Source organism: Equus przewalskii, chromosome 15, assembly GCF_037783145.1.
Source record: "Equus przewalskii isolate Varuska chromosome 15, EquPr2, whole genome shotgun sequence".
NCBI classification, from domain to species: domain Eukaryota; kingdom Metazoa; phylum Chordata; class Mammalia; order Perissodactyla; family Equidae; genus Equus; species Equus przewalskii.
Genome location: NC_091845.1, coordinates 21,658,321 through 21,686,074, shown reverse-complemented (window position 1 = coordinate 21,686,074; position 27,754 = coordinate 21,658,321). Strand labels below are relative to the sequence as shown.

Here is a 27,754-nt window from a genome sequence, read left to right as displayed (position 1 = left end):
ATGGAATATTATTCAGCCTTAAAAAGGAGAGAAATCTGTTCCATGCTACAACATGGGTGAACCTTGAGGACACTGTAGCATGTGAAATAACCCGGTCACAAAAAAACAAATACTGTATGATTCCACTTATACGAGGTATCTAGAGTCATCAAATTCATAGAAACAGAAAGTAGAGTGGTGGCTGCCAGTGGCTACGGGGAGGGGGAAAGGGGAGTTTTTAAAATGGGTATAGAGTGCCAGTTTTGCAAGATGAAAAAGTTCTGGAGACCGGTTGCACAGCACGGTGAATGTATTTAATACCATTGAATTGTACACTTAAATGATGGTAAATTTTATGATGTGTGTTTTTTTGTCAGAATTTTTTAAAAATTGCATTTATCTCCTGGTACTAATTTAACCATTTAATGGAGTTCTTTGAACAGCTTACTTGAAGTTGCAAACCCTGAGCCTGCAGGCTGAATGTGGCCCACAGACACATTTAGATGGACCCACAATCTATTTTTGACAAAATATGAAGTAACGGTTGACATTTTAAAAAACTAGGGAATTTCACATAAAAATACTTATTTCTAGCTTCTATGGAAAACTGGGAAATCTGGAAACTGGGCCCATGTTCTGTGTAATCAGTAAATGGCTGGAGTAGAGGCGTAGCCAACCTCCTTTTAGACTGGGCATAAATTCAGACTACATTTCTCACATCCCCTAATTTCTTATACCAGGCCCAAGACCTCATATATATGTGTACTCACTTTCCTGGTCACCATATTTGTAGGTTTAACCTATTAAACTCTTCATTCCAAATGCCTCTCAAGGTAATACACTGGGTGCTCTGCTGTTCCTACACCAGCTAGTTAGCGTCCACTAATCTCTAAGTAGCCTGTTCTGTTTTAGGTCCGAGCTCTTTCTATAGGAACAAATATAGCCTCTGCTTTTTTTTTTTTCTTTTCCTGTTCTGCTTGCAGCAAATGTTGTCCTACAAGTCATGTTCTAAATATAGATGTGTTAAATTTCCAATGTGAAAGTTTTTGATGGGTCTAAAGCCAGTTTACTAATCAGGGGAAATGCTGTGATCGGCGCCAGTCTTTACAGACCCTGGGGAGATTATGAAATCCAGCCTTGCAACTGTGATTCAACTCTGGGCTTGAAAGAAAGCTCAGCCACTGCTCAAGAGTTCTCCAAGTTGTTTTTCTCCTTAACAGCGTGGTGGTTCTTAGGAGTGTCATAACTTAGAAGAGATAAATACATGTTCCTTAGTTCATTTTACTAGCACTGGATTAATAGTACGGTGATAAATCATTTTTGCAAGCAAAAACAAATCATGTTTTCTGTGCAATCTTTGAGTAAATGTCTGTGTAGAGAAAAGAATTCAGAGACCCAGGGGCCTGCTTCCTCTTGGGAAGTTAAGAAGAATAGTGACTTGTGCTAAATATGAAAATCTTGGCTATTTGAAAGTTCAAATTGGCCCAATTTTTTTATCTTTTGAATATTATTATTATTATTATGTAGTCTTTCAAGATAGGGCTAGTGATGTTTGTTGTAAGTAGGGGCAAAATACTGGAAAAGCAGAACCGTACATTTTTTATAGTGACATTCATGTGTGCGTGTAAGTGTGTATCTACGAGGCGTTGTTAGAAATGCCTGTATGTTTCATGCGGGGTCTGTTTCATTTGTGCAGTAGAACTTGGAAAATGCAGTTTCATGCTTTGAATAATAGTGACCAGTAGTTAGAGGAGGGCTTAGTTTCCAGTACTGGTGGAGTGGAGGTATTCAGAGAACTTTCTGGTAATGAGACTCGGGTAATGAAGTTCCTGTGCCCTGAGAGTTACTCCTCAAAGGGGAGGCTGATGTGCTGAGTCCTTATCTACACTTGCCAGAATTGCGCCTGTCATCTAGCACAGTTGATGTCTCTGTTTTTGAAAAGAGATATGACAGTAGTTGATCCCATCGCTATCTGGTGCAGAGGTTTTGAAGATGAGCAGTGGGGCAGAGTAACAAAACCAAACAAGCCAGTTGAACAAAACTGTGCGTTGGAAGCTGAAGGGGCCTGATAGTGAACACAGTGGCAGATGTTTGGTGTTGCTTTCCCCAATTTTACTTCCCTGCTTTTATCCATTAAATTGGTCAACAGCAGCACTCACTGGTAAAAACAGGAACAACAGACTCCAGTTTTCCTGTTGGCTCTTACAGCGATGTTCTCTCTTCTTTCTTTGCCCTCTCTCCTCCTCCTCCTTCCTTTGTTTGCTCTTTCCCTCCCTTCCTAAGCTCAATTGACTTTATACGATTTTTCTTTAATTCCAAAAGAATAACATATAAGGAAAAATTTCTTAATTTTCCTCTTCATCGTCCCCAATCCTGCCCTTCTAAAGAAATCCATATTAACAGTTTGGTTTGTATCAACAGTCCTTCCCCTGCCCATGCAAATGATATATGTATATAGACAAATTTATTTGTTTCAACTTTTATAAAAGTGGACTCATGCTATATACAATGTCCTGAACTTTATTAACCTGACACTATTTCATGGGTGTCTCTCCAAATCAGTGCATTTAGCTAAAAATCATTATTTTTTAATGGCTGCTGAATATTTTATAATATGATTTTATTGTAATCGATCCACATAATCCTCTATTGATTGATTCGGATTGTTTATAGACCCCTCCCCTACTACCACAAATAGAGCTTATTTTAACTGCATATTTTTTTGAAAAGCCTTTTCCCTGCATGATATTTGAAGAGGAAAGTTAAAGGGCTTCTCATTTTTCATTTTGCTTTTATTTATTACTTTATGATTTTTGTCGGATTTTATGAGCTGAAGTCTTTAGCTTTTCTAATTTGCTAATTTGCTCTTGGAATCTTTGCATGTTGGCTGTCTATGCTATAATGCAGGATTTCACCACCTCGGCACTATTGTCATTTTGGGCCAGATAGTTCTTTGTTGCAGGGGCTGCCCCGTGCTCTGTGGAATATTTAACAGCATCCCTGGCCTCTACCCACTAGATTCCAGTAGCATGCCAACCCCTTCCTCAAGGTATGACCACCAAAATGTCTCCAGGCACTGCCACATGTTCCCTGGGGGGTAAAATCATCCTGATTGAGACACTGCTATAATGTAAATGTATATATATAGCATACATTTAAAAACCTGGTTGTGGCAGAAAATTATTTTTCTTTTATGTTCATCTGTACTTGACAACACGAGTCTAATGTCGTATAGTATTCGGAGTGAATCTCAACATTAGGTTCCAAATAATGAACCTCAATTAACTCAAGTTTACGAGACGGCATTGAGATCTTCTTTAGATTATGCCATTTTGGTGTCATACTGGTGCGTCGACACAGAGTCCTCATTTATAAGCCGAGCCGTCTTAATCGTAGCTTTTCTTGACTGTGGTTGGGGCAGCACCTGCTCAAATTAGAGAAGCATGAGCCTGAGATGGGAGTGCGATTTGAGTCTCAGATCATTTTATTTGAGTGGGATTCAGGCACTTCACCTGGCGAACATAGTCCTCCCTATGACGTTCCAGATAGTTCAAGTGTGTAGGAGGCAGTGGCACCCAGGTAGCCAACCACCTGCTGCCCCTCCTTGTCTCTCTTTTACAGGGTCTCCCCAACCTTTGACCTCAGGCAGAATAGCCCCACTTGGGAGGATTATTGGGGGCCTTCCCACTTTCCACATGTTCTTTATTTTTTTCTTGCAAAAGATGCATGATTTAAGTAGCTTCACATTTTACAAATGACTGTGGTTGATTTGTTTAATTAATAGGGTATGTATTATCATATCGGAGCACAGTTGGGCATCAGCTCCTTAATCAGAAATGTGGCCCCTTATCAAAGCATTGTTTTTTGTACTTTTTAAAATTTTTTTATTTTATTATTATTATTTTTTTTCTTTTTTCTCCCCAAAGCCCCCCGGTACATAGTTGTATATTCTTCGTTGTGGGTCCTTCTAGTTGTGGCATGTGGGATGCTGCCTCAGCGTGGTTTGATGAGCGGTGCCATGTCCGCGCCCAGGATTCGAACTGACGAAACACTGGGCCGCCTGCAGCGGAGCGCGCGAACTTAACCACTCGGCCACGGGGCCAGCCCCTGTTTTTTGTACTTTTACAGAAAGTCAGACGGCTTTGTGTTGGTTGGACTTCGTGCCTGTTTCAAGTAGGTGACTATAAAGATTACTGATGTTACCATGGGCTGGAGAATAAGCCCATGTGCATCTCTCTTCTTTTGCCTTAATAGTGAGCTAAGATGACTGAGACTCAGTTGACATTTTAATGATAGGTTTGTTGTCAAAATAATAGGCAAACATTAAAATTTATATACATTTAAAAAATTAGTAATGTCATTTAGGCTCCTTTACATTTGTGATTTATTGATTTATACACACACCCCCATGTAGCTACTGCCCAGACCCAGAAGTAGAACCATTGTGTCCCTCTCAGCCAGTAACCACCCCCAAAAAGAAGCCATTAATCTGACCTCTGTCACTCTGACTTAGTTTTACCTGTTCTTGAACTTTATGTAAATGGAACCATTTGTATTTGTTCCTTTGCCGCTTTTTAAGAAAGCCTGATGTAGAACACTTCCAATTAAAAAAAAAATACAGAAAACTATGTAATTACTCTTCATATTACAAAAAGCTCACGTTAGGTTTTAAAAAAATAATGAATTTTCTTACCTCATTTAAAAATCAATCTGTTCATAAAATTTAAATACATGGCTCGTATTTTAAATCAATCTTACATATTTCAAATGCATATAAAATTATAAAAATACAATACACATTTTTAGATTATCTGTGATTTCTCATTATTTTTGCTCATGTGCATACCATACCAAGTTACATAGAGCAGAGGTCCCCTCCATCATAAATCGTATAAACTCTGTTGTTAGGAAACAAGATTTTAATTTGCTGTTGTTATTTTTGAAGATTGAGTTTAGTTGTTATTCCTTTGAAGAGTATGGCAATTATTCTTTTTGGTGGAAAAAGGGGATATGATCTGACGGGATCTTTTCTTTCAGTGCCCGTGAGGAATCTTCCGCAATAGTTTTCCAGGTAGTAAAACTTTAGTGCTGTTTGGATGCCCTGTTGTTTGTGAAGCTGACAAGCAACATCTCTTTGGGATAGTTGTGAAACAAAACCTGGGACAAACTGACTTGTTACTTAGGCCTCATCTGTTGCCTTGACAACAAACTAAACATTTCAAAATACTTGGGCAAATGCCCCAACAAGTGATGCCTAGGGCTTAAGTCGTTAAAGCAGAAGCACCAAGACCACGTTTAGATGATAGAGGTTGCAGAAACCATACTCATTGACTAGGAGATTTTTCTTGTAGATTTTCTGACTCTAATATGAGCTGAATGCATTAGCAAAGAGAAAATTTTCAGCTCTAAGTGTACAAATTATTTTTAATAGCAATATACAGCAATTTGCACTGTATTTTAGTCCAAAGGATATACCTCTAATGATTTGGCTTTCGTCAAACCAATTTAATACCACATGTGAATGGAAAAGTGGATTATACCTATTGCACTAGCTGAAGGTTAGGGTGATACAGAGAAACAAATTATCAATCTTTGTGCCTAAGTATTTTTTTTAACCTGTGTTCTCACATTGTAGATATTTACAGAAGTATTTTTGTTGCCACGGTGGCAATATTGACAAATCATATAAATGAAACATTTATTATAGCATCTACTCTATCATGCTAAAGATCATTCATTAAATAATTTTTGAGAGTGAATAGATTATAGGAAAAAAAGGATTCTTTTGGCCAAACAGGAAGGATTTTCTATTTTGTTGGACTCAATGGGAGCAAAAAAAAAGATCTTTTTGCAGCATTAGCTATTTGAAGAGGGGGACAGGTTACGATAGTTGAGGAATTAGGAATCCAAGGAGCCTCTTTCACTCTTTTTTCTTGAATTCTCATGTTCTGATTTCATCCTCTTTGGTTTTAAGTGACATTTATTTTCAGTCATGATTTTGCAATGCTGATACTTTCACTATACATTTAGTGAAGCATACTATGAATCCCCACAGACGACTGGATTGTCAAAGTCATTTCTTCTGCCCATTTTGGTGGAAATCCTCGATACTTTTTATCTCTAACCTAGGTTATCTCTATGAGCTGTCAGGGGTGTGGTGACACAAGAAGTGATAGAAATCTGGAACTCCCAGTGCTGTGGGTCAGAGATTACAATAAAAATATGAATGTTGGTTTCAGGAACAGCATGCGTTTTAGATTTTACAGACGGCTTTACAGATTACAGATAAAGTGGTGACTCATAGTTTTAATTTTTTTGATTAATCAGCATCCTAGTGGAAAAGGAATAACCCTTCAGAAGTGTGTCTTCAGTGGGTCCAAATCCCAGTTCTGTGACTTTCTGAGCTGCTAACATTCGTGTACTCATTTTATGCCTGCAACTGACCTGGCCCTGCCTCAGTTTCTCCATCTGTAAAAGTCGGGCTGCTGCTGCCCAGATGACACAGTTGTTGGAAAGATTAAAAGCCCAACTGATTTTAAACATTTGGAGCACAGTTCCTGACTTGACATTCATTGATATTTTTATTATTTTTATGGTAAGGAAACTATGTTGTATTAGTGAAAGCCAGGCAGATAGACTATGAAATTCCTGTTGTATCACATGCCAGCTGCCCGGGGTCTTGGCCAGGTGATTTAAGTCACCTGATTGCTTCTGAGTCTTAGTTTCCTTGATGGCAAAAATGGGAATCCCAATGTTTACCATTCAGATTGTGAGGAAGAATATTATATTTAAAGTTCATAGAATGGGTCTTGACATGTAATATGCATTCAGCAAATGATAGCTGCTGTTGTTATTATGGTTGCTGTTATTCTTATCATTTTTATTATTATTTGGCTATATCTACATTGCAAAAGTTTTGCTGCCATTTCCATAGCCTAGCCACTGTCATTTCTCCCTGGATTATTGTGATAGCATTTTAACCCTACTCCCCGTGTTGGTATGAAGACCCTACATGATCTGGCCTTTGCCTACTTCCCCTGCCTGCCCCATTCTCCCACATTGTTTCCCCGCAGTTCTTTTTGTGCTTAAGCCACATGGACTTCATTTACTTCTTCAAATGCGTTATGCTTCTTCCCTGCACAGGACCTTTGCATATGCTGTTTTTTCTACTTGGAATAGTCCTGACCTCTTTTCATCTCCCCTTCTACCTCTTCCCTTCCCTACTCATCACCGTATTAAACATCCATTGTACTTCACCTCAACTTTGCCTCGTACTTAACTAAGTCACCTGTCATTTTACATTTTTTGTGTGCTCATTTAATGAATTCTGTATCCCATCCTAGATTGTAGGTTCTGACAGAGCAGAGATAATGTCAGATTTAGATTACCATTCTATCTTCGTTTAGTTACCTGCCACACTCATTTGTTGTGGAGGGAGTGAATAAATGGATGAATGACTGAGATGGTGATAGAAACTATCTGGGCAACATTTGAGGAAATAGAGGGGTTTGTGGGGTGTGAAGTTCATCCCTGGGAGAATCAGAGAAAGAAGGCAGGATTGGCTAATGGTCTGGCACTCCACGGAGGAAGAGTGGTGTGTTGATGCGGGAGGAAAAACTGCAAATGGAGAAATGCAGGGAGGAAGGAAGGAGCTTAGCAGGAAATAGTTTTGGAGTGTTGGAAAGAGGAAATAGCTGAGAAGTGACTTCATAGAAAATTGTGCATTTATTTCCTCTGCCATAGTTCTTATTTTTCTGGTTTACACATTTCTCACCTTTGTTCTTTTCTTTTTGAGTGTGATTTACAGTATTGCCCTTTTTCCCCTAGGATGCTGTGCCCACCTATTTACACAGACAAACATATACCAAAAATGAGCAAAGAAACAATGGCAGTTTAGCTTTTATTTGTCCTCCCTTCCTAGGACAAACGCTCACTCCCCTTTTCCAATTTCTTTCTCTGTCTTATTATTTCTTCTGTCAAAAATGCACTTTTATTTTCTTGTCGTTCTCTACTCTGAAACAGATTTAAATCCCTTTACCATGTTCCCTTTACCATTTCTAATGGTTCAAAGCTTCAGCATTGGCTTCTCTTTTCAGTTATTCCTATCAGTTAAATGAACAGGGAAATTTTTCAGGGAAGAAACCTCTGCTGAGGCCATTGTCAGGTGTGATGTGGTTCCAGGGGGTGGGGGACCGACTGTACATCTGTAAGTTTAGTATTTTTCCTTTTTAGTCTCCAGCCTTTTCTTTTAGCATTAAACTAAGATGTGATTCATATAACTTAGAATTCACTGTGTTAAAGTGTACACTCAGTGTTTTCCAGTATATTCACTATCTTATGTAACCATCACCACCATCTAATTCCAGAACATTTCCATCACCCCAAAAAGAAGCCTATTAGTAATTAGTCCCAACTTCCCTTTCCCCCATCTCCTGCAATCATTAATCTACTTTTCGTCTGTGTGGATTTACTTACTATTTCATATAAAAGGCGTTGTGCAACATGTGGCCTTTTATGTTTGGCTTCTTTCACTCAGCATAATGTGTTCAAGGTTCAGTTGTAGCATGTATCAGTACTTATTCCTTTTTATGGCCAAGTAATATTCCATTGTAGGGATATACGACATTTTGTTTATTCATTTATTCCTCAGTTGATGGACATCTTAATTATTTCCCTTTTTGGCTGTTATAAATAATGCTGCTACAGATATTGTTGCACAAATTTTTGTGTGAATATCTTTTCAGTTCTCTTGGGTCTATCCCTAGGAGCAGAATTGCTGGATCGTATGGTAACTCTATGTTCAATCTTTTGAGGAACTTTTAGACTACTTTCTGTAGCTGTTGTACCATTTTACATCCCCACTGGCAGCGTACTGGGGTTCCAGTTCCCAGTTTCCCCATATTCTTGCCAACACTTCTTCTTTTCTTTTTCTTTTTTTTTTATTATAGTCATTCTAGTGTGTGTGAGGTAGTCATTGTGTCTGACTTTTTGCTTGAGGAAGATTGTCCTTGAGTTAACATCTGTACCAGTCTTCCTCTATCTTTTGTATGTGGGATGCCGCCACAGCATGGTTTGATGAGCAGTGTGTGGGTCCGTGCCTAGGATCTGAACCCGCACACCCTCAGCTGCTAAAGTGGAGCACACGCACTTAACCACTGCACCAGTGGGCTGGTCCCACGTCTGACTATTTTAGTGATTTCTGATGGCGCTTGATTAGTTCCTTCTCTACTCCCTGCCACCTCTTTCGTTTAAAAAATGGACATCGTTCCTGTCATTTTTATTAGAACTAGATTTTGAAAAGGGCCTCTTCTTGGATTGAGGAAATCTTGAATAGTATTTGAAACATTACTTTATGATTGAGAAACAACATGCTTAGAGAAGTAACTGAACCAAAAAATAGCAGTTATGGCCTACAAATTAGGATTTATTCTACCAAACTAAGCCTCAAGTAAATGTTCTCATGTATAAATTATAGAAACCTATCATTACAGGAAAAAAAGTCAAAAAAGAAATTTGGGTAATAAAAATTTGTCTCTTTGGTTTGGTTTTTTTCCTTGTGCAGCTTTTTTTTTTTTTTTAACTTTACATGCTTGTTCTTCATATGCTGTTACCATGATAACTATTCACTTGTATACTAATCTTGTAAGATCTTTTAAATCCCTGTAGAAAAAGCTCTGTGAATATTAGCCAACCCTGTTTTGTATTCCATTATTTCAAGTGGATAAATCATCATGGCTAAGGGCCCAGCATTAAGAAGCTTAAACAATTATAGATTCTTTTTCCTCCCATTCGTTAAATGTAATTTAGTATTAAAAAAGTAAAATTACTCAACTTCAGTTGAAGTTCAGCTGTCTTAACCCCTTCTAAAATTCTGTATATGGCTTTTTCATTGTAAACCTTGACAATGTCAAATCAATAACAATATGTTTTTGTTCCTCTCTAATGTAAGATTACCACCATCACTCGTGAACATGTAACTAAGACTTCAATTATGTGAGGAAACTGGTCTTTGATCTTTTGGAACTTAGAGTTGGATACAGAGAGCATTGACGCCAGTAGATATCGTGGATGCAAAACATTGGCAGCATCTACCAGGCAGGAGGAATTCAGTAATTACAGGGATGGAAGAGGCAACAGGCAACCATGATATATTTGACATGGAGATTCTAAGACATCATATTTATTTTTCATGCAGGAGGGAAACATACCAAATTCAGATTATTCTGGGAAAAGAAAATTAGGAAAAATATTGGAAAGAGATAAATATTTGTGGAGTGCCCTCTGGGTGACAAGCTATGTTTGGAGATTGATTGTAGGGAATGGTGGGTGAGAGCTAGGAGTCTTGGAGTCAGATGACTTCAGTATGAATCTTGGCTATGACAACTCTTATTTGTGTGGTTATGGTGAAAATGAGAGTACCCACAAGCCATATGGTTGTTGTGAGGATTGGAAGGAATCAGTTTAAGTAACTCTTCCATTCGATGCCTGACATGTAACAGGCATTTGATGAATATTAGCCTTGTTGTCAGAATTGTTTGTAATTATGGTTATTTCATAATTTAATTATTACAACCATTACTTGTGGAAAGTAGCATTACACACATTTTTCATATGAGAAAATGAGGCTTAAATAATCAAGGGATTTGCCTACAGCAATGGTTCTCACCTGGACACGATTTTGACCCCCAGGAAGCATTTGGCAATGTTTGGAGAAACATTTTTGGTTGTCACGACTGGGAGTACAAGATGATTCTGACCTAGTGAGTAGAGGACAGGTGTGCTGCTGAAATTCCACAACACACAGGACAGCCTCCACAACAAAGAATCATCCAGCCCAAAAGGTCAGTCATGCCATGGTTGAGAAACCCTGGCCAAAGTCATGGACCTTGTAGTAGAGGAGTAGGATTTGAACCAACTTTTCTCAATCATACGTTATACATTCCCCATGAAACCATTTCATTCCTTCATGAGAATCCAAGAAGTGAAATAAAATAAGTTTTTGACAAGTCCCTTTAAGATAGCCTCATGGCTTGAGACTCAAATATGGCTTCGTGGGGAGGGTGACAAGCCAAGTCCAGAGAAACCAAGGTGACGTGGGAGGGCACCGCTATCCATTTATTCTTTCACGATTCATTCATGTATTGGTTTTATATTCATGTGTTGATTCATGTATTGATCATTAATTCTTCCAACACTTAGTGAGCACCAACTCTGTGCCAGTTGATGGTCCATATTCCCATAGAACTTCTATTCTGCTAGCCAAGCATCACCCAGAAATGGAAGAGCACGTTTCTGAAATGTAACACAAGAAGTGAAAAAAATGATTCAATATACAAAAATCCATTGCGTGATGTTGGAACCCTCACATTAATCTTTGTTCTTTTATTCATTGACTGCTCAAGTCCATTTATGCACTGGCATCGTCTTGCTGGGAGCTGTGTTGGATCCTGGCACTGTATACTCAAGGAAATCTGACTTCTGTTTGTCTTTCCATAAACCCTTCTACAGCCCTCAGGAAGAATTTGCAGTTCTATCATTCTCATTACCAGTAAAAACGTTTTCAGAAACAGGAGATGAATTGGTCTGTGTCTCAGACAATTTTTGGAATTGTGGTTAATGCTTGGGGAAGGAGGAATCTTCCTTGTATATTTAGTGAGCTCTGTGGTTGGCTTTTAATAATTATTTTAGTATGAGATAGTTTGCTGGGTTTTGTGGGAAGTATCATAAAATACCCAATTTCCCTCAAAAAAGATTAATGCTTGGCTTACAAAAAAGATTGGAATAAAGCACTTCTGGTTTTCTTTTTAAATGCTTCTGTTCCGATGGAAATTCTCTTAATGACAGAAAGCAAGTGTGTGGACACACACACTTCAAGAAGATCAATCGAAGGCCTTGATTCTCAGCAGTTTGTACTTTTATCCCACGAAAAAGCAAGAATTGCCACTGTTATTATTATGAACTTCATTGACCCAATAACTCCGGTTTTTTTTTATTAACCGCAAATTTTCCCATAGTGAGGAAGAGGTGAACAGTTTCCTTGGTGCTGGGAAGTCCCTGTCTTAGAAGCGTATATTCATTGTGGAGAGCTAGGCTAATTTTTTCTTGCTTGCTTGTTTCTGTTCTTATCTACACAGCAGACAGACGCCGTGAGGCAGAGGTGCTGTGCTTTACATAAGGAGGAACTGAGTCAGCAGCACAAAGCACGGTTTCACTGGTCACCCCTGTGTCGTCTGAACCGTTTAAACAGTTCAACCGTGCATGCGCGGAGCCGTTCAATTCCTTCACTGTGGAACAGCCAACTCAATGATCTTTCTGAAGTTCTAAAAATACATAACCATTTGTTATGACACATAGTATGATAATTTTTTCTTGATCATTTTTTGCCACTTTGCTTTGTCTCCCCCCCACCCCCCTGCCTCCCGTCAACGATTAATCTCTTTGAGCCCTCTGCACACTTTTGGGGTTCAGGCCTCCTTTTTATTCTGGCTTCTCCCCTCCTTTCCCCATTCTCTACCACGTACCTTTTTTTTCTGTGGTTCTTCCAACATTTAACAAATTTTTATGGTTAAATCTCTTTTGAAAATACATGCTAGCGCTTGATACTATTCTTGTGTTTATTCTTTTAACTTGAATTTTGGAAAGTATGTACACAAGTGCAGTTAAGAGTTGATAGTTTCAAAATGTGATTTTCTCTTGTGATATATGAGGGCAAGATTTTTTATTTAGCCCTAATGCATATCCTTTCAACTTCTTTTTGTTCTGCTTTTCAAGATCCTCTGAAGGCTCTCTGCCCGAAGGGCAGAGACCATCCTCAGCGAGGGAGTTCTGAGTGCAAGGAAGATGTGGGGTGTTGGCTGTGTCGTGGAAGGCCAGCATGATGCAGTCCTAAGACTTTGCCATCCAGAATCGTGGCCCTTGAGTTTGAAAAGCTGTGAAACAACTTTGTTCTGCTTATTAGAACAATGCAGCCACATTAGGGTTTACGTGGAGGTCACATCTCTAGAACACAACATCTCTAGTACACGTGTACTGCTAGTGATTCTAAATCTGCTTTTTGAATAAAGCTTGTCATTTTCTGGATATGTTGTAGAGACATTTGTTAGAGGAATCAGTCTTTGACTTTTCATGCTTGTTCTATTTAACCTAACAAGAAACTGAGTCTATAATATGACATAATTTTCCCTGGTAATTTCTTATGACCTTATGATTTTCTTTTGCCTTCTTAGCTAACCAGTTCATAGAAAAATAATTTGTCTGTTGCCGCATGTTTCTTAACCTCCTGTCCATTTCTTCCCCATTTGTAAGTTTTGGTTGTTCACTGGATAGAAACTAGAATTTTAAAGTAACTAATAATTTAACATCCATTGACTATTTTAGCTAAAATTTTAATAGTAACTCCATATTTTAAAGGTATTCTCAGCTAAAAATAAGAAGCTGTATAGAGTCCACTCTGGCTTTGATTAATTAATTTCTTCTCTTTTTCTTGGGTGGAGGGAAAAAGAGTGAGACCTTCCCTGACCACCTGATGTTATATTAAATTACAGCTACCTGTTGATTTCTTTCATAGTGGTTAAGACCATCTTTGATCATGTGTTTTAATTGTTTACTTATTTGCTGGTTTATTGTCCTGTTTGCTATACCTCAATACATAAAACAGTCATGATATATAATAGATAATCCATAAACATTTGATGAGTGAATAAATGGATTTTTAGAAGAATGGCATATAGAGTTATTATAATTTAGTCCATTTAATGTAAACTAGTTGCGTGAAAATCTACCTTGCAAAGCAAATTTTGGGTGCAGGGTATCTGTTTGCAATACTAAAATTAATTTTTTTAAAGATTTTACTTTTTTCCTTTTTCTCCCTAAAGCCCCCTGGTACATAGTTGTATATTCTTTGTTGTAGGTCCTTCTAGTTGTGGCATGTGGGACGCTTCCTCAGCGTGGTTTGATGAGCAGTGCCATGTCTGCGCCCAGCGTTCAAACCAACGAAACACTGGGCCGCCTGCAGCGGAGTGCGCGAACTTAACCACTCAGCCACGAGGCCAGCCCCAATACTAAAATTAATTATTTTAAACTGAGGGATTTATTTTACTATTCCTTTAACTGAAAGATTTTTTTCTTTTAAGTGAGGAATTCATTTGATAATAAGATTCTTAACTTTGAGGATCAAGAGCCAATTTATGCTTTGAATCTAAAGTTCCTTTCCCCAGAAAAATATGTTTAGTCCATTATAAACTTGTACATATAACAATAAGATTTATAGACCTTTGTGGATGAGTCCTTGAACCCATATGCTAAGAACTCAGACTCTTTTCTCTGAGGCTTTGTATAAAGAACAAAACTCATATAGTTTAAAGATGAGGCTCTTGTACTTAAAACTCTTGAGCCTATGGACTTGTAATCAAAACCGCAATTATTGTTAGATTGGTGCCATGTGTAATTAAGACAGGAAAAAATACAAGCCAGTAAAATGAGTAATGCAAGGAAATTGTGATGCACAGCTTCCTTTTGAAGAGGATTCTACACGTTCATCTCTGTCTTGTTCTCTGTTGAAGATTGTCTTGACTGCCTAGATTGCTCTGCATCTCCAACTTAAAGGAAAACAAAGGGGTCTGCCTTTTCTTGGGGAAGCCCCCCAGGAAAGCATTTCTGGCTGGGCTAGATTCGCTCTTAATTTATGTGATGTCCCCCAGCATGTTGGTTGGTGATCTTATTGCCTGACTTCTTTTATTTAAAATTCCTGTGGTACGTTATAGCTCTCTGGAGCTGTATTAGGGATGACATAGCACACCTCAGACCTGAGGACGCTTGCATGTTATTTTATTGCCTTGGGCAGTCTTTGGATCTCTTACTTCTTCATTCTGATTAATGGGGAATGCAGTACTATAGTGAGGAGATAGTTCACCTGAACTATTATTGCTTTGATGGACTAATGATCAAATATTGGCTAGTGCCCAAAGAAGATACATGATCTCTCCTTAATTTTACACTTTCCTTTCAAAGGCAGTTGTTCAACAAAGGCCTTTTATATTGACTAAAGCCAATTAATAAATGGAAATGTAATTTAATTTCTTCTACATCTATGGCTGAATTTAATGAGCCTTGCTTGTCTACAGTGACATATAAACAGGCAACACCTTCGTTTACTAAGTGTGATAATTAAGGCAGGCCACTTTTTCTGCACTTCTGTGCTGGATAAACCACTTTGATACCTTTATTTGGGTCAAAGTATTCTTTATACAGCCTTTGAGGTAGTGACCTCATCGAAGCAGTTAATCTTCCAGTGACCCATTTTGGAATAATATGGCCACACTGGTCCTTCTCTAGAGTTCATCTAAAGTATTGTGTATTTAATAACTAAGCTTAGCTATTCTAAATGTGAGAGACTGTTAAGAGTTGGCTATATATTTGTTGGTTCTCTCTGTTTAGTGGTTTGGTACTTTCGAAAGCTACTTGGTAGATTTTTTTTTCTTGATATGAATATATAATATAAAATGTGTTTATATATTATATATAAAATTAGATTTTGTATTTATTAATGGTTCAATCAATGTTTACTGACTACTTTCTATAGTTGTTATAGCAGTAGTTACTAGGGATTCAATGATGAACTAAAAATAGGATAACCATATAAGTTTTAATCCAGTTAGGTACCTTTGAGAGTCAAAGGTGGCACTCTTAATAATTATTCTAGGACAACAGGTATAAACTGGTCTGTTCCAGGAAAACTCGGACGCATGGTCACCATAGTTAAAGCAGGTGTGGTCTCTGTCCTCCTGGAGCTTGCAGTCAATGGAGCAGACAGAGATTAATCCAATAATCAGATAATAAATGCCAATTTACCGCTGTAAAAAAATTAGGAAAGATCATATAATAAGGGAATTTGACCTGGTCATGGGGTTAGGGAAGGCCTCCCTAAGGAGGTAAATGTTATGCTGAGATCTGGAAGAGTAGGAGTAGATTAGGGGGAGAATATTTCAGAAGGAAAAAAGAATGTACAAAAGGTGTTAGGGTGGGAAGGGAGAATGATGTGCCAGGCGACTGCGAGAAGGTCAGAGGGAGTCAAGCAGAGCGGGATGAGGCTAGGAAGCTGGGTGGACTCCACACCACACAGGGCTTTGACTGCCCTGGAAAGGATTTAGACCTTTATCCTAACTGAAATGGGAAGCCATTGTAGAAGTTAGGTGGCGGAGGGGAATAAGTAGGTGGGTAGGTCACATGATCAGATTTGCTTTTTGCAAAGATCATTTGGGCTGCCATCTGGAGAAGAGATTGAGCAGGGATGGGTCGCATGAAGCAGGGTTGGGGACAAGAGTAAATCTGGGGACAGTGGTTAGGTAGCTCTTGTGTTACTCCAACCAAGAGACTATGGTGACTTTAACTAGGGTGGTAACTAACAGTGGAGTTGGAGCAAGTGGATGGGTTTGAGAGGTATTTAGGAGCAAAACTCAAAAGGACTTGAAACACAGTGTTGTGGGGAATGAAGGGTGTTTAAAATTCTTTTGTGCCTGCTTGCAATAATAAACAGTTTATTGTGCAATGAGCAGAAGCCGCAGAACAGATAGAGCTAGCTTCACTGACTTCTGAGATAGTCCCTAAGTGGCTGGCGATAGTTTCTGAGAAATCAGAAACTCAGAAAATATCTTAACTATTTGGTATCACCAAGGTACTATGTAGTGTGTAGGGGAGGAATAGCATAAGGAATGAGTTGGGTGTTGGGGAGAGTACAGCTTTTAAATTCTTGTGCAAGAGTTGAACTGTGGTACGATCCCAACCAGTATTGCTGTGTCATTGATGTCTTACCCTGATGTCTTCTCAGCCTGTAGGGCAGCATGACTAAGGTGTCATTTAGGATGCCAGAACAATAATTTTCTAAATAATACCCTGGTGCATTGAAGGGGTTAAAGTACCGATTCCCAGTTGCTTTGTCTATGATGAGGGTGCATCTTAGACATTGGGCTCACTTGGTTTCTCACATGGTTCTTTTATAAGGCTGTTGCTCATATTAAAGCGTGATGTAATGGAGCTTACGAATTAAAAGAAAAACCCACAGGTCACGTGAGTGTGTATAAACACAGTGAACTAAGTGTATCTGTCTTTGTAGAAGATAATGTTGTGGGTAGAAAGCTTTTGCTTTTGTACATGGCATAACATCAGGCTCACATTGGTATTTAAATATTTGCCAAATGATGAAATATTATAGTTTACTTCTTTCCTAGACTCTGGATTCTTGTTTCCTTCATTCTGCCTTTATTGCTATATCAGCATGTATATATCAGCTATATCAGCTAGATCAGCAATGGTGTGCACACATTTTAGCAACAGTTGAGCCAGCCTATCTCTGGGGCTGTCTTGCAATCTTAGTTCAGATACTGTACTAAGAACATCAAAATTTATATTAACATACACAAAATTCTGTTTACCCTTGATATTAAATATCAATTTTATGGCGTTCTAAACTTCTTAAGGTGGTATCTTGAATGTTCTGCCAAAAATCTTGTTTCAATTAAATAAGAAGCAGAGGTTCTTTCACATGTTTCTCTTCACTTCTTTTGCTTAGTTCTTTAATCTTGGAAAGTTATGAGATTTCTACCCCAGTTTATACATCAAGATTCAGTTTCCATTAGCGGTCTTTTTTGCTTGACTGGAGGCGAGGAAGGCTATTGTTAGAAATTTTCATTTTCACCCGCTGTCTCTTCCCTTTTCGATTTTCTTTTATTTGTTCTAAGCTGAGTATTTTGAGCAGGCTCATCTACCTTTGGTCTTTCATCCTGAACCTGCACCTGGCATTGGCTGGCCAGAAGAATTGCATGTTATTTTTCAAAAGCTTAGTACAGATTTTGCTATCTTGTTGCAGGATTTGATCCTGAGAATAACCGAGGCCAGTGTTCAGTGATAATTCCGATGGCTTTGACTACTGCTTGCCGACTCATTCCTTTACTAAGCATTGAATCATATTTTAGATTAAATGTGGTTAATTTTTTCCATTCACTTCTTAAAACCTTGCACACTGAGTTAGCTATGTGGTTTAGGTTTAAACTGTGTTTGCCGTAAGTGGGCTTCCTAGATTATTGTCCAATATGAACTTGGACGGTCTGCAGATTATCTGACAGCAATATGCTCAGCTTTTGAAATTAAATAATAGAGCTAGTATTCATGATAACTTTTTAAAAACATACCAGTTTTGATGTTTGATCAGTTAATCAGTTTTGATTAACTCCCTGAAAAAACATGTAATTTCAACATTATTTGTATGGGAAGTGAAGCACCTTTGTTGCCTTAAGTCTGTTAGAGTCTTTCTTAGCTTAAAAATCCTCATTAGTGACAAGGAAATAAGAATGCATACCTTCAAGGGCCACAATGAGCGATAAATAAGACCATTCATTCATTTGTCCATTCAACAAGTATTTATTAAGCATCTATAGTGTACAAGGCACTGTACTAGACATTGGAGATGTGACAGAGAACAAAACCAAGTCCTATCCTGCACAGTATATGTCTCAATAAATGGTAGCTCTAATCTTTGCTGTGCAAAATTTGTCTAAAACTTGTGATCTAAAATATGTTGTCACATTATTTGGGAACTTTCTGTATTTTGAATTCGAATTAAAGTAGAGGTGAGGAAGAATTTCTGTAGATATATTTGCACATTAATTTTAAGGTACTAGAGCAGTGATTCTCAACTCTGCTTGTACATTAGTACGACCTGGGGAGCTTTTAAAAAACTGAAATACCAGTGTCAGGAGGCTGCCCTCAGAGATTCTCATATAATTGGTCTAGGGCAGGACATGGGCACTGGCATTTTTTAAAAAGCTCTTAAGGGGATTCTAATGGGCAGCTGTGGTTGAGACTGCTTTAAACGCAGGAATGTTTTATGAGTATTTGCACATTATGGTTAATGATGGATTTACTATTATATATCAAGATACATAGCTCCATGTGAGAGAAGAACTATACCGTTAGCTATGGATTGAACAATATCGACGATGGGTTTCAGAAAAAAATATGTAGCTTCAGAGAACTAGGATATGTGGAGTGTAGGCATGACTGCCGCAGTACATCTGTGTCCCCTTAGCTAAGTCACTTTACCATGCAGACCTCAGGATTCTCATCTTTAAAGTGAGGGGTTTGGTTAAATGCAGTGAGGGTGTCTGCCAGTACTAGCTTTTTGCTGTGCTGTAATAGATTGATTTAACGCCCTACTATATGAATTACCTGTTACCAAATTGTTTCCTGGCCTGCTGTCTTATTCCTTCTCTTCCTCATAACTAATCAAACCAGTGGTAGACATCCAACCAAAGCCTGCCAAGCCATCAGCTGGCCAACAAACAGACAGCTAACTCACTCTTGAGAGAGCTGGAGTAAAGTTACAAACGTTATTGTAGTGCGCGAAGCATAGAAAGATGAGGAAGGGGTGGGGGAGCTTGATGATCACCTTGGACCATGTCTGAGCTGAGGCTGACTGGACAAAGAGAGACTAACTAGAGTAAGTGTGCAAGGCGAGGCACAGATTTCCTGGGAATGCAACTAGATGACCCATGAGATGACAAGGAGAGCTTTGTCTTTGACCTTGTCCCAGTTCCAGTCCCCAGGGCCCCAGTGTATTTGATTCCTGCCCTGCGCATCTGTGATAGTGCCTCTTGTTTCCTTATCATTTCTCCTTCCTGTACTCCCTTCAGAGGGTTTCTCTCCTTTGCAACCCCAAATGCTTTGAGTAGAACATTAGGTTAGTAGAAACTTTTGAGTAGCAAATGGGGCAATAATCAAAATAGAAATGGGGTAAGGGGAATAAGCAAAATAGTGCGATGTTGCGGAAAGAATGAGGATAGTAAGTTACAGTCTTAGCCGTGTCCCAGAATAGCTCAGTGACCTTATCCAGGGTGCTTGACACTACCAGGTTTGTCTAAAATGGGAATAGTGCAACCTCATAGGGATGGCGTAGTGAAAAATTAGATTACACTGGTAGAAGGGCTTTGAAAAGGTAAATGGGCCTGTTAGTGAGGGGATTGTCTTATGAACAGATGTTTGCAGAATGCGAGTTTTAAGAGGTTTGCTCTCAGAGACAGAGATAGTAGAGAAGAGAGGCTGAGTTATAAAATATACCTGCAGGACTGTGTTTTTAAGTGTTGATTTAACTCTAAACAGAATATTTCTTTACTTGATTTTTTTCCTAATGGTTATTATTTCATTCTCAGAATTTCTAATTATCTGATGTCTAAATTGTCAATAGAGTTCTTCCAATATATGTTTTTAGATATAGATCAATTTTTTTAATGAAAATATGAGTAACAGAGTTCTGTGTGTTGTGAATTAATGATAAAATTATTGTTTTTCTTTCTATGGGTTCAATGAAGAGCAAGCATTGGGTCGTACATTCAAACGATTTGGTTGGTTTCCTTCTTGTCCTCAGTTGGCACATCGTAAAGTCATTTTGTTGTCTCCCAGTCAGTGGGTTGAACAGACAATGGCAAAAGTTCGTGATTGGAATAGTAATGTCGAGAGTTCAGGACGGAGGGAAATTGGCCCTGCACTGAACAGGCTTAGCGTTTGGATACCAGTAAGCCTGACTCAGTCAAAATTTTCTCATCATTCTTCATTACTCTTGAAGGTAACTTTTCATTGACACGGTCGAGTAACTAAGAAAGATAAGGTAAAATAAAAGGAAGATCAAATCAGTCAGTAGGTAGAATGTACAAAATCTTTCCTATCATTTGTGCATCATTTTCACCAAGTGGAATAATTCTCCTCCTGGAAGTGCTGTTACATTTCCCAGTATATTTGGGCATTAATATCATTCTCTTTCTCAGAGCCTCTTATAAATTTAGTTTACGTCAGAGGCAAAAGTGTGAGGAGTTTTAATCGATGTTACTGCTGAAAAGACCTAGACTGTTTTTCCTTGCATTCCAAATTGGTTTCTATTGCTTTAGTGAAAAAGGAAGATCATCAAAGGCTGCTCGTAAATCTGACATTGGACTGTAAGTTTCTTGAATCATTATCAGCTTTTATGGAGTCACCTAGCTGCCAAATATTTAAGATTTCTCTAAAAGGTGTAAAGTTTATTATTTCCACTGAAGTGTGAATGGGGTATGCAATACAGTTCTTCTTTTAAACTCACTGACAAGTTGATTAGAGTTTATAGAATTAAGTTTAGTGGAAAATCAGTAATTTTCAGAGGGTGATTTTTTTTTTTTGATTGGTGTTATGAGCAAAAAGTGAAAATACTTAAAATTCTATAATAGGGCACTGAAGGAGGATTGCTAATCCGTTATTTTCTAGGGACCCATTAAGAACTACAGAAACTTAATGGAAGGCCACTAGTGTTTAATTTAAGTGTCCTTGAAAGATATTAGATGCTTATCAACCTTACGGTTGATTATTGTTTCCTCTGACCTCCTGTCCTTGGGGTAAATGGTGTGTGATTGGCTCATGGAAACTGGTAAAAGAATTACATACCATTGGTCAGGTCATTGTGTGACTGGGCAGCCTCTTGATTTCCCTCTCAAAGAATCAATTCTCCATAGACTATTGATCATCTTCCCAATGTGAGGCATTCACAGTGTCTGATGACCTAGGCTTGTGGTATGTTTTATAATATATAGCTGAAGTATTGATTCGTTGATTGATTCGTTCATTTGTTCAATAATTCTTTTCCCATTTTGCATTTTTAACCTGTCAATTTTACTGCCATTTTTTGTTTGTAGTCTTAAATTTTGATATCTTTGTATACCAAAGAGATGTGCCAGTTATTAATCTATTGGTGCATGTAGAAACAAGGTGTAAACTTACAGGTGTCCCTTCCCAGTTGAGTTACATGGGGCTTCACTTAATTCTCCCAGCAACAATGTGTGGTAACACATGCAAAGTGTTGCCAACCAGGGACGTTCACCTGAGCCTTGGTGTCCAGGATCTTTTTTGGAGGTAATGTAGTGACTGTATGACTGACCTTAGCTACTCAGACTCCACCTTACCCTCACTTCACCCCTGCCCCCTAGCAAAAACAGGTGTTTACCTTAAATCACACTTTTAGGAAAACTTTTCTAGGATAAACTTTTCTGGTAAACTGATACAATATGGCCCAAGGCCTCGAGCATACAAAAAGAGATGTTCACCATAAATACAGTGTGACCCCAGACCTCAGACATACAGAAACCCTCTTATCAAGCAGAATATTCCAGGGGCTCAGAGGTTATCTCATAGGAGCCAATGAAGGCAGTCCTGAAGACAGGCCTTTCTTTGGAATGTTCAGGGTTTCAGCAACCCAGGTCTGCTGAGTGAAGTCTTTTCTGCCCACATGTCTAGTAATTTTTTTATTGGATCCTAGTCATTGTGAATGTTATGCTGTTGGGTCTATGGATTTTGTTGTTCTTCCTTTAAGAAGTGTTGAGTTTTGTCCTAGCAGGAAGTTAATTTACTTGGAGATCAGCTTGATTCTTCTGAGATTTGTTTTAATCTTTGTGTGAGTGGATCTAGTGTAGGCCTAGTTTATCCCTGCTCCTAAGATGTGGCTTTTCTGGAGTCTCTGCTGAATGTTTTAGGTGTTCAATGACGTTTCTCCACTTTGGTGGGTTCGAACTTGAATGTCTTCCAGCCCATTGTGAGCTTTGAAAGTTGTTCAGCTCATAGTTTCTCAATAGATGTTTTTTTTCCGGGTAGTCATTCTTCCTCTGACAGTTTTTCTTTGCCCAGCCTTGTTTAATCTCACTGTCTGCATATGCATATTGCTATTTAGCTAAAGACTTAAGGAGACCGCCATGAAGATTTCTAAATCTCTTTTTTTGCATAACTCCTTCCTTTCTTGTGCTCTGACCTACATATTCCAACCACCTCATTCTCTCTAAATTCCAGCCTTTTTCTTTTTAACTCATTGAGATTGCTCTGCTCTGCCCAGGTTCCCTCTCTTTGTCTCAGAATCTGGAAAGTACTTCTAGGCAGAAAGCTTAGGTGTCACACTGCTCATCTCATTTGTTTCTCTTCCTTCAGGGATCACAGTCATGAAATGTCTGTTGTTTAATGACTGAAAACTGTTCTTTCATGTATTTTGTCTAATTTCCTAGTTAATTACAGTGGGATAGATTATCTGGTACCAGTTACTCTGCATGGATGGAAATGGAATTTTTTTTCTAACATAGTTTTTATGTAATAGTTAAGATCAGGACTTGAGAATCAGAAACATGAGGCTCATATTTAGTCTTCAGCATTTACTATCTTTTGATCTTTGGCATTTAGTTAGCATCTCTCTGACTTAGTTGCTTTATCTATAAAATGGACATAATGTCTAATTCATGGGGTTTTGTGAGCATTATTTGTGATAGTCCAAGTAAAATGCTTAGTATAGCTCCTGACAATATTAAGCCTTATTCATTGATGACAATGATGACGAATGGTGATGATGATGATGATAGTGATGGTGGTTGGTGGTGATGTCGGGCTGTATTTTTACCATTAAGTAATGATGTTACATGGAAAAAAATGATATTCTTCAGGTTGGAAAGTCAAGGTGCTTCAAGTATAGTGGCAGTTGATTGTCGCTGAAGTGTGATAGGGTCAAGAAGAACATAGACACTTCCTTTTCTCTGCTTGCAGAACTGTCAGACAAGTTACAGAAAAATGCATTGATGACTTCCAGTCATGGTAGCCAGAAGAGTTGATACTTGCTGTGAAGCTACTCATATAGACTTTAGGGACCAAAAACTCCTGAAGACTGTGTGCAAAATGCCTTTAAAAATCAACCTGATTGTATCTTTAATGTTATATTTCTTAAGCTGTGTGATGCATACAAGGGTGTGTTTATTATATTTGTCTTTATTCTTTTTGGTATGCATGAAATGTCCCATAATTTTAAAAACCTGTCTTACCCCCTCAAATGGTCCTGATATACCAGTTCAAAAAAATACTGAATTAAACATACAAGTAGCATGGGTATGATAGGTCCCATTTAGGTAAAGTTTTAAAATACATATAGAACATTACCATATATGGCAATGTATAAATAAATGTGTGTGTGTGTGTTTGTGTGTGTATGTGTGTGTATCATGAAAAACTTGGTTTAGAAAGAAACCAACTTCAGGAAAACAGTTCCTTTCTGAGGAGAGAAATGGATAGCAGGGACAACAGACAAGGGTACAAAAAGGTCTTAGGTTGGATCCATGCTATTTTATTTCTGAAAAAAAATTGGATCAGACATTTTGAATAACATCTTAAGATCTAGTCAGCGTTTATTTGGGTATTTGTTTTATTATTCTCTGGATTTTTCTGTATGTTTGATATATACTTTAAAAACAGATATAATAACTATAATGTTCAAGTTGGAGATGGAGCCAAAACTCTTTGCTGCAGTGCCTTGGTTCATGTTATATCAAGCCTTCTGGGCATGCTTCTAGGGATGTGACTACAATATTGTGCCTTATGTCTTCCTCTGGGACAATTCCAGAACACATATATTCTTAGGGGTCAAGAACACCTCTCCTTCTGTATATGTATTTGCGATAGTTATTGTTAGGATAAAACTTGGCTGGTGGTCTACTTAAGTTTGAATTTTGGGTATCGGAACGTGGGGACTTTTTACTGGGCCAGTCTATGCTCTAAATCTAAGCTCCTTTCTTCTGAGCCCTTCAAATCTTAGAACTGCAAGATGGCTTCTCATCGCCAGGACAAAGTCCATACAACTGACGGGGGACCTGTGGAGCCCCAACACGTTCTCCCCTGTTGCTCCTCCCACCATCATCCACTCTTTTGTCCTCCAGCCATACTCAGTTTTTTTCTTCTTTTTCATTTGTTTCCTCTCAGGTTTCCCGATTGTTCCCTTGCTTTTGTTCCAGACATTTGTACTTGATTTTCTCTTAGTCTATAACTCTCTCCCTCTTTCCCTCGGTTTTTCCAGCTGACTCCTATGCATCCATCAAATCTTAGCTTCAGTGTCCCTAATCAATATCCCGATCCATATATGTATATTAGTAATACATATAATAGATATGCTTTCTACAATTCTGCAATATTAATACTCATATCTGTACTGTTATTACTTCCTTATCCCTCTTTCCAGTCTGGCAGTCTAGTTTTTAAGCTCCTCTAAGGAAAGACCATGTCTGTTTCCATTTCCCCAGCACCTATGTAGCACCCATGTAGTATCTGGGATAACATAGGCACTGAATAAATATTTGTTGAGTGAATACATGAATGAAGTACAGTTTGGGCTTTTGACTTACATATTCTCACTACAGAATTTCCATTAAATTGTTTAATGGAAAATAGTGGATATAAATAAAACATTTATGAATATTTTAATAAATATTTTCATAAAATCGAGGATTTGGGGTCCAAGGTCTATTTTAAGTCAGAGAAGTAGTGTTTACTCATAAGAGGAGAAACATTAGAGTCCATGGGCATTAATAGGTTAATTTTCTTCTTTAGATAAATTAATTAAAAATTTGGTTACAAGTGGCACATGCATATGGAAAAAAATCAAAGAGGACTGAAGTGTTAACATGAAAAGCAACAGTTGCCAGCCACACAGTTCCTCAGTCCTATCTGATTAATAGGTTAAAATTTCAACAAGATTCACCTTGAAATAAAAAATATATATATGTACATCAGAATACTGTAATGATTTAAAAAAAGCAGCTACAGTTGTTGTGTTGAGGGTAGGATGGGAATAAAAGTTTTCACTAGAGAGATATTTTGGTCACGATTTGTTTTTTTTAAAATGCCATATAAAGGGTGCAATGTCTCCTTCAGTGTTAGCTTGTGTTTCCTGTAACCATCTTTCTCAAAGGCCCATCCTACAAAGCTTCATCCTTGCTTTTTTTCCCCTCCTTCAAAGACAGAATCTCAAAAATAGTACTAATTTCAGCCCTGCTAAATGTCCAGATGCAGCACCTGGGAAAAACGAAGTTCAGACTTTGGAACTGCTTAAGCTGGGAGAATCTTCTTGCTGTGGTTGCATCTCTGGTTCTGGAAGCTGGTCACTTCTTTCTGGCGGGCATTGTTCTATTATAGCAGACGGCCTGCAGTGTGGATGTGCCAGAGAGCGAAGCCTGAGTGTGAACTTGTCGAAGAAGTTGAAACACTTCTCAGAATATCTTCTTCTCCCGATGATAGCCATGTCATTGCCACTAGAACTCTCTGGGTTGGAAGAGCAAACTCAAAGAAGAGTAAGAGAAGTCTTAGAGCTGTGTTGTACAATATGGTAACATGAGCCACATGTGGCTATTGAGCACTTGAAATGTGACTGGTTCAAATTGAGATGTATTTTAAGTGTAAAATGGCCTAAAATGGCCACCTGATTTTGTAGATTTAGTATGAGAAAAATAATATAAAACATATTGTTAATAATTTGTCTTTTTTTTACTGAGGAAGATTCTCCCTGAGCTAACATCCGTTGCCAGTCTTCCTCTTTTTTTTGGCTGAGGAAGGCTGACCCTGAGCTAACATCTATTGCCAATCATCCTCTTTTTTTTTTCTTTTTTCACTTGAGGAAGATTGGCCCTGAGCTCGTGTCTGTGCCAGTCTTCCTCTATTTTGTATGTGGGTTGCTGCCTCAGAATGGCTGATGCGAGATACAGGTCTGCACACTGGATCTGAACCCATGAACCCAGGCCACCAGAGCGGAGTGCACCAAACTTAACCAGTAGGCCATGGGGCTGACCCTTGTTAATAATCTTTAAGATTGATTAGTATTGAAATAATGTTTTGGACACGCTGGGTTAAATAAGATAAAATTAATTTCACCTGTTTCATTTTGATTTTCTCTTTAATATGACTACAAGAAAATTTAAATTTACGTATATGGCTCACTTTCTGTTTTTATTGGACAGTGTCATTTTTGGGAGAAACTTTACCAGGAATGCACATAGAACTTTGTCCACCTTACACTTTGATATGACTGTTTATTTTGAAATATGTCTAGTCAGATATGGAATTAAAGTCTTGGAATTTCTAAGTTAGTTTCCTAATAACTTGCAGTTTAAATGTAGCAATACAAGCAAGAGTAGGATTTTTTTTCAGTTGTAAAAGAAATTTCTGGAAACTAAGAGCTGTGCAGAGCTAAAAATTCATTCTCATTGTTTTATTTTTAAGCGCTATTTTAGGTTTCTGCTAGGACGAAAATGTTCATTCTCCTTTGGGTTCTGATGGCCTGGTAAAACTTCTTTGTAAACCCGGGGGATGTGATAGAATTGGCACAGGAGAAAATTAATTTGGTTGGGATCCGTGAATGGAATGGACGTAATGTGCAGGGCTTGCAGAGTCCATTGTAATCAATCACGGCAGAAGTTTTGCTGTGATGCTGGGCTGCCCAGCGCCCCACGCTTTGCGGTATAGCTTGTCAAGATACCTTTGTGAAGAACTCGACTCTTGTGCGATAAGAGAAGAACGTAAACAGAGGAAGAGAATAGGCGTGCAATTGTAGGCCACATACACACACATTCAGTAAAACTGCTTCGCATTTATTCTTGTGTGTATGTGTGTGTGTGTGTGTTTCTGGAAAGAAGTTAAATGGGGTTTTCCACAACTTTTTTTTCTTTCAGCCTAATTGTAGGATATTTTCCGACCCCACATTTTTCCAGTAACTTAAGCTCAAAACTCATAGCAGTGGGGTCCTTTCTTGTCAAAGGTGAGTCAAAAACAGGAAGCTTCTAATTCTGTCACATGATGCCAGATGTTATAAAATACTAATAGCAAGGACTTCATTTTTTTTCCTTCAATCGTCTGACTTTTGGCTGCTCGTCTTCCTCGCCATTGCTAAGCTGGGAATTGAGAAGTGTAGGTTGGA

At 38.3% G+C, this 27,754-nt stretch overlaps 1 protein-coding gene across 12 annotated transcripts in view; it reads left to right on the top strand.

Annotated features, from left to right (window-relative positions):
* Positions 1 to 27,754, top strand: part of MITF (melanocyte inducing transcription factor) — a 210,084-nt gene that overhangs the window by 47,330 nt on the left and 135,000 nt on the right. For 2 of the 12 annotated variants that reach the window (XM_070576827.1, XM_070576823.1), the window contains exon 1: positions 10,669 to 10,820. The exons of the other annotated variants lie outside the window; for them this stretch is intronic. The gene's annotated coding sequence lies outside the window, so the exon portion shown is untranslated. Of the gene's footprint in view, positions 1 to 10,668; positions 10,821 to 27,754 lie in introns of those variants that run through there. 12 annotated transcript variants of the gene reach the window in all.